Source organism: Rhinopithecus bieti, unplaced genomic scaffold (genome assembly GCF_001698545.2).
Source record: "Rhinopithecus bieti isolate Rb0 unplaced genomic scaffold, ASM169854v2 scaffold_14229, whole genome shotgun sequence".
NCBI classification, from domain to species: Eukaryota; Metazoa; Chordata; class Mammalia; order Primates; family Cercopithecidae; genus Rhinopithecus; species Rhinopithecus bieti.
Window position 1 is genome coordinate 1,238,848 of NW_016807978.1, and position 8,231 is coordinate 1,247,078.

The 8,231-nt window shown below is 42.0% G+C and overlaps 1 protein-coding gene across 8 annotated transcripts in view; it reads right to left on the reverse strand.

Moving 5' to 3' along the window:
• Positions 1-8,231, reverse strand: part of CARF (calcium responsive transcription factor) — a 90,767-nt gene that overhangs the window by 55,545 nt on the left and 26,991 nt on the right. The window contains exon 2 of one of the 8 annotated variants that reach the window (XM_017884385.1): positions 4,884-5,088. The exons of 6 other annotated variants lie outside the window; for them this stretch is intronic. The gene's annotated coding sequence lies outside the window, so the exon portion shown is untranslated. Of the gene's footprint in view, positions 1-3,369; positions 3,403-4,883; positions 5,089-8,231 lie in introns of those variants that run through there. One more of the 8 variants, XM_017884387.1, reaches the window with a different exon arrangement.

An 8,231-nucleotide genomic window follows, 5' to 3' on the forward strand; every position in this document is an offset into this window, starting at 1 on the left:
TGTGTCTCAGTTCCCCTGGCTAGGAAAAGGGATTCCCTTCCCCCTTGCGCTTCCAGGTGAGGCGATGCCTCGCCCTGCTTCAGCTCTCGCTGGTCAGGCTGCAGCAGCTGACCAGCACTGATTGTCCGGCACTCCCTAGTGAGATGACCCCAGTACCTCAGTTGAAAATGCAGAAATCACCGGTCTTCTGTGTTGCTCGCGCTGGGAGTTGGAGACTGGAGCTGTTCCTATTCGGCCATCTTGCTCCGCCCCCTTCTTACATGTTAAATAACTGAATAAAGCACATTATTTTAGCAAAAAAAATATATTTCAAAAAAACAAATATTATAACCGAAAGAAGTCCTGAGATACTTGAAAAAATGGCAAGCAAACAAATTAATAATTCTATAAAAATATAAATAAACATTCTCTGTATAAAATAATAATTTTGGCCAGGCGCGGTGGCTCAAGCCTGTAATCCCAGCACTTTGGGAGGCCGAGACAGGCGGATCACGAGGTCAGGAGATCGAGACCATCCTGGCTAACATGGTGAAACCCCGTCTCTACTAAAAAATACAAAAAATTAGCCGGGCGAGGTGGCAGGCGCCTGTAGTCCCAGCTACTCGGGAGGCTGAGGCAGGAGAATGGCGTGAACCTGGGAGGCGGAGCTTGCAGTGAGCTGAGATCAGGCCACTGCACTCCAGCCTGGGCGACAGAGCAAGACTCCGTCTCAAAAAAAAAAAAATAATAATAATAATAATTTCAATATTGTAACTTTGTATGTGTGTTTTAAGGACAGAAATAAAACACTATAGAACCAAAAAAAAAAAGCGGGTAACTCTATAGGGTGTGATGATAGATATCAATTCATAAAATATAGCAATGATAATATGTACAATATATCAAAACTTATGGGCTGCAACAAAAGCAGTGCTCAGAGGGAAATTTAGAGCAATAAATACAACAGAATTGAGAGTCCAGAAATATATACCTATGGTTAAATGATTTTTGACAAGGGTGCCAAAAGCATTTGATGAGGAAAGAATACTATCTCCAACAAATGATGCCAGGACAACTGAATATCCACATGAAAACGAATGATGTTGAACTCCTACCTCATACTACATACCAAAAATGAAAAATGGATCAAAGAGCTAAATATAAGAACTAAAACCATGCAACTCTTAGAGGAAAAACATGGGGTAAATCTGTATGTCTTTGCATTTGGTGATAGTTTCTTAGATATGGCACCAATAGGACAAGCAAAAGAGAAAACCGATAAATTGGACATCATTAAAATAAAAATTTTTGTACAAAGAGCACCATGACAAGAGTTAAAAGACAGCCCACAGACGGGAGAGAGTATCTGCAAATCATATATCTGATAAGGGTCTGGAATACGTAAAGAACTCATACAATTCAACAACAAAAAGACTACAATCCAAAATAACCCAATTACAAAATGGGCAAAGGTAGAGCCCAAAGATAGATCAAGACCCTGTCTAAAAACAAACAAACAAACAAAATCCCATTATGCTAAGTGATAGAAGCCAAGCCACACACAAAAGGTCACATACTATATGGTTCTATTTTCATAAAATATCCAAAATAGGTAAATCCATAGAGAAATAAAGAAGACTGGTGGATGCCAGAGGCTTGAGGGAAGGTATAATGGACTAATGGGTACAAAATTTTATTTTGAGTGATGAAGATGTTTTGAAGCTCTACATGGCACTTTTGCAACTTTGTGAATGTACTGTCAGTAAATTGTTCATTTTAAAGGGATTAATTTTAAGTTATATGAATTTCACCTCAATTAAAAAAATAAAATAGTATCACCAAAATGGATATGTACCTATATATGCATGTGTATATACAAGCAGGAAAATATGAATGTGGACTAGATATCTGATATTAAGGAATTTTTCTTGGGATATTCAGGCATTCCACTAAAAAAAGGGGAAAAAAAGGAATTTTGGGGCTGGATACAGTGACTCACACTTATAATCCCAACACTTTGGGAGGCTGAGATGGGAAGATTACTTGAGAATAGGAATTTGAGACCAGCATGAGAGTTCAAGACGAGCCTGAGACCCCATTTCTACAAGAAACTTAAAAAAAAAAAAATTAGCTGGGTATGGGGGGCACATGTCTGTAGTCATAACTATTTGGGAGGCTGAGGTGGGAGGATGGCTTGAGCCCAGGAGTTTGAGGCTGCAGTAAGCTGTGACTGTACCACTGCAATTCAGCCTGTGCAACAGAGTGAGACTCTGTCTCTAAAATAAGTATTTTTGGTATTTTTAGGTATGTGAATGGTTTGATAATATTAATACTTATAGATAAAATTATTAGAATGTCTAGGATTTGTTTAAAAAATATCAAAGTCAGGCTGAGCATGGTGACTCACATGTGTAATCCCAGCCCTTTGTGAGGCAGAGGTGGGTGGATCACCGGAACCCAAGAGTTTGACACTAGCCTGGGCAACGTAACAAGACCCTATTTCTACTAAAGATCAAAAAAATTAGCTGGACGTGGTGGTGTGTGCCTTTAGTCCCAGCTTCTCAGCAAGCTGAAGCAGGAGATCACTTGAGCCCAGGAGCTGTGATTGTGCCACTACACCCCAGCCTATGTGACAAAGTGAGACCTTGTCACGAGAAAGTAAATAAATACCAAAGTCAGAGAAAGGGTACAATTGATAGAGAAATAAATAAAACAAGATTGGTCATACATTGATAATTGTATACCGGCTTCATTTACTATTCTACTAATATATATATAATACTTTATATAAATAGTTATAAATTATATTTAAATATATGTACAGTAGGGGATATATTTTAATAATATAGTCTTTTGTGTATATTATATAAGAATTATATATTACATACATAACATATATTATATATATATATAAAATACAAATTTTTTTTTGAGACAAGGTCTCACTTTGGCCCCCAGGCTGTGGTGCCGTGGCGCAATCTCGGCTCACTGCAACCTCCACCTCCGCAGTTCAAGCGATTCTCCCACCTCAGCTTCTCAAGTAACTGGGACTACTGGTGCACATCACCATGCCCAGCTAATTTTTGTATTGTTTGGTAGAGATGGGGTTTCATCATGTTGGCCAGGCTGGTGTCAAAACTCCTGACCTCAAGTGATCTGCCCCCCTCGGCCTCCCAAAGTGAGCCACCATGCCCAGCCTACTCCTGTATATTTTGAAATTTCCCTTTAAAACTTTTAGGCCAGGTGCAGTGGCTCATGCCTGTAATTCTAGCACTTCGGGAGGCCGAGGGAGGTGGACTGCTTGATCCCAGGAGTTCCAGATTAGCCTGGGCAACATGTTGAAACCTTGTCTCAACACACAAAAAATTAGCCAGGTGTGGTGGCCCTCACCTGCAGTCCCAGGTAATCAGAGGGCTGAGGTGGAAGGATTGCTTGATCCTGGGAGGTCAAGACTGCAGTCAGCTGTGATCATGGCACTGCACTCCAGCCTAGGTGACAAAGCAAGACCCTGTCTCAAAAAACAATCAAATAGCAACAAGAAAAACCAACTTTTAAAAAAATGGATAGAATTTAAGGCCAAATTGACAAATGTATTATCATAGTGCAAGATCTCATGATAATTATCTCAGCCAAGTTAAGGAAACAGAACAAGCTCGAATTACTGGACATATTTAAAATTCATACCAAACAATTAAAGAACATATGTTCCTCTCAAATTTACATGGAACAGCAAATACTAGATCTGAACCATAAAGAACATATCATGTATCAAAACTTGTGACATACAGCTAATATAAAATTTCAAGGGAAATTTATAGCGTTTAAACTAAGCTTGTCCAACCTGTGAACTGTGGTGTGGCTCAGGATGGCTTAAAATGCAGCCCAACACAAATTTGTAAACTTTCTTAAAACATTATGAGACTTTTTTTTTTTTTTTGCAATTTTTTAAAACTCATCAGCTAACATTAGTGTATTTTATGTGTGGCCCAAGACAATTCATCTTTTCCAATGTAGCCCGGGGAAGTCAAAAGATTGGACACTCCTGCTTTACACCCTCATATTAGAAAAGAAAACTGTGTTCCCTGTTTGTATAGTGGTGTGTAAATTAAAAAAAAAAAAAAAGAAAAAAGAAAAGAAAAGAAGACTGTGGTCAAAGGATACAAAATTTCAATTAGGAGGAATAAGTTCATAGTGACTACAGTTAATAGCAATATATTGTAGTCAGGTTACATCAGCAAGATGGCCCACTAGAAGTCCCTAGCATTCATCTCCCTCACAAAGACAATCAAAATAATGAATAAACAACTACATTTTAACAAAAATAAATGAGGGAGAGCATTGATGGGCACAGAAACTCAGGATGGCCACATAGAGAATGGAAGGAAGCATCCGGCCTCCACCACCCAATCCCCCAACTGGGAAGAGCTAGGAACCAAGAAGAACTCCCTGCAGCAAGGAGGGAAGCAAGAGGATTCCAGTAACCAACCCTACTAATAGACCTCACCACTGAGGTTCCCTGCAGTCTTCACAGACACCAAGCCCAGCTGAGGAAGCTCTCTGGAGTCCACACTGCTGTGCTGCCCCGTCAGAAGAAGAAACTGACACTGTGTCCCAAGCACTGTAGTTTATGTAGCTACTGTGCTATGTCATCTTGGAATCAGAACTATGGCTGGAGTGTGTCTTGCTCCGGGGCTGAGCAGCCACAGTTCCCCTTTACCCCTGAGACTAAGCCAAGACTGAACCACCCTAGCAGTGGCCCTAAATCCCCAAGTTGAGCTGTGAACAGCTGTTATACCCTCGTACAGGGGTAGGGGGAAGCAGAGATGGAGCCACCCCACCTATCCCTCCTATCACCCCCTCAGGCCAGAGCTGAAGCAGTATCCTGCCTCCCAGGGAAACAGTACCTTAGCTGCTCAGAGCAGTCATGCCTCTCCAGTGCATAAGGTGAAGCAACTACCCACATTCCAGGAAATGATGCCTGGGCCTCCTGGAACGGTCATGCCCCCCAGGCTTAAGCTGAAGCAGCACATGGGGCCCTGGAGAACTGGTGCTGTGGCCAAGTTGAGCAGCTGCCCATCCCAGGGCTGAGCTGACATAGTATCCTGTGTCCTAGGGAAACAGAGCAGTGGTTGAGCTGAGACACTCTGCCCTACAGACCAAACTCCTCTAGTAGTCATCCTTCCTAGAGCTGGACTAGCCCCCTAGAGTCAGCTGCTAAGACACCCTTCTCCATAGGGAGTGCAGTCATTGCTATGCTGTTCCCTACACCCCCAGGGCCTAAACAACAGCTGTACTCCACCTTTCTGGGGCACTTGCTGCTGTTGCTGCTGCTGCTGCTGCTGCTGCTGCAACTGGCCTCACAGAGTCTGAGATACTGCCAAGTTCCACCATCCCAGGGACTATAGTTACTACTAAATGGTGCTTCATCCCCCAGGGACTCGAGTTACCACCGAGCCCTGCTGGCTCATGTTCCCAAACTGGAGCTGTACCCTGCTCCCAAACCTCCAGGGTACCCTCTCCATTCTCTTTAGGGTTGGGCCAGTTCTGTGCCCTGCCCCTCAGAGGTAGAATCACAGCTACAACCTGGCTCTCTGGGCCTGAGCTGCTAGAGGGTATCTGAGAGTCACAGATCCTAGCTCTGTGGTCTATCTACATCCAACTCTGCCACAGAGTGCTAACCTGTACCCCAAAACTCAGGTGCCATAATAGGTTTGTGAAACCCTGATATGGTCTGGATCTGTGTCCCTACCCAAATCTAACGTTCAATTGTAATCCCTAATGTTGGAGGTGGGGTCTGGTGGGAGGTGATTGGATCATGGTGGGGGTTTCTCATGGTTTAACGTCATCTGCCCAGAGCTCTCTTTGAGATAGTGAGATCTGGTTGTTTAAAAGTGTGTGGCACTTCCCCACTCTTTCTCTTCCTCCTGCTCCTGCCATGTGAAATGCTGGTTCCCCCTTTGCCTTCCACCATGATTGGAAGCTTCCTGAGGCCTCCCCAGAAGAAGCCACAATGCTTCCTGTACAGCCTGCAGAACCATGAACCAATTAAACCTCTTTTCTTTATAAATTACCCAGTCTCAAGTATTTGTTTGTATCAGTGCAAGAACAGACTAATACAGACCCTGTGCCTAGCAACAGTACCTAGAACCCAGCGCTACTGTAGCTACTTGTAGACTGTGTCAGACCTCACACCTTGGTTAAGTCTTCCCGGGAGAAAATTAGGATAGGAGTACTCCAAAAGCCTTTGACACCAAGGACATTAACAACCTATGCTGCCACTGTCAATGCCACAAACTTGTACAGACTAGGTCACTGAGCACCCAGATATTGCTGACGTTGAATGCAGCTGAAGAAGCTGCATGGAAACTATACCACTGCACCTATCCACAAACAGACACTACACCCTTCCTGACTGGCATGATAAAACCCAACTGCAGGTGAGAGTCTTTCTCTACAAAGTTATTCTAGAAAGTTTAGAAAAGGCAATTGTTCCACCAAATACACAGATATTGACATAGAAACACAAGGAAGTATGATGCTACCAAAGGAACATAATACAACTGACCCCCGAACAACACAGGAATTGGAGTACCAACTGTTCACATGGTCAAAGATGCATGTATAACTTTTGACTCTCCAAAGGCTTAACTACTAATAGCTTACTATTGGCTGGAAGCCTTACCAATAACATAAAGAGTCAATTAACATATAGTTTTATGTTATATGTATTATATATGTATTATATGTACAGTATTATACACTGTATTCTTACAATAAAGTTAGCTAAATAAAAGTTTATTCAGAAAGTCATGGACAGGCGCAGTGGCTCATGCCTGTAATCACAGGATTTTGGGAGGCTGAGGCAGGCGGATCACCTAAGGTCGAGAGTTTGAGACCAGCCTGGTCAACATGGAGAAACCCCGTCTCTACTAAAAATATGAAATTAGCCAGGCGTGGTGGCACATGCCTGTAATCCCAGCTACTCAGGAAGCTGAGGCAGGAGAATCGCTTGAATCTGGGGGCCGGAGGTTGTGGTGAGCCGAGATTACACCATTGCACTCCAGCCTGGGCAACAAGAGTGAAACTCCGTCGCATAAAAAAAAAAAGAAGAAACAAAAAAAAAGAAAAGAAAGTCATAAGGAAGAGAAAATGTATTTATTATTCATTAAGGGGAAGTGGATCATCATAAAGGTATTCATCCTCATCATATAAATGTAAGTTGAATAGGCTAAGGAAGAGGAAGAAGAGGAGAGGTTGGTCCCATTGTCTCAGGGGTGGTAGAGGCTGAAGAAAATCGGAGTACAGGACCTGTGCAGTTTAAACCTGTGTTGATCAAGGGACAATCAGTAATAAATTCCAATGATATCTAGTAACAAATTCCAAGGGAATCTAGTAACAAATTCCAATGATAAGAAAGATAACGAGTTGCCAAAAATTTTTTAAAACAATGATCTTAAACTTAACAAGAAACAAGAAAATACAAATAGATAATTCAATGAAATCAGGAAAACAACTCACAATATGAACAAGAAATTCAACAGAGATATAAATAATAAAAGAACAAAACAAAATCCTGCTGCTAAAGAACTCAATGAATGAAATAAATACAATAGAGACCTTCAATAGCAGACGTGATCAAGCAGAGAGAATTTCTGAACTCGGACATAGGTCATTTGAAATTGCCCAGAGAGAGAAAAGAAGGAAATAACGATGAAAATGAACAAAGAAAGTCTATAAGAATTATGGGATACCATTAAATACTGTAAAACACTGAATGAGGCCGGGTGTGGTGGCTCAGGCCTGTAATCCCAGCACTTTGGAAAGCTGAGGCAGGTGGATGACTTGGGGTCAGGAGTTGAGACCTGGCCAACATGGTGAAACTCTGTGTCTACTAAAAATACAAAAATTAGGCAGGCATGGTGATGCACAACTATAATCCCAGCTATTCAGGAGGCTAAGGCATGAGAACCGCTTGAGTCCAGGAGGCAGAAGTTGGAACGAGCCGAGATCGAGCCACTGCACTCCAGCCTGTGCGACAGATTGAGTCCCTGTCTCAAAACAAAACAAAACCCCACACACTTTGAATGAAATAAATTGGAGAACACACACAAAAAATGGAAAAACCTCACATTTATGGACTGGAATAATTAATATTGTGAAAATGACCATATTACCAAAGGCAATCTACAGATTCACTGCAATCCTTAAAAAATACCAATGAGGGGGCAGAGCAAGATGGCCGAATAGGAACA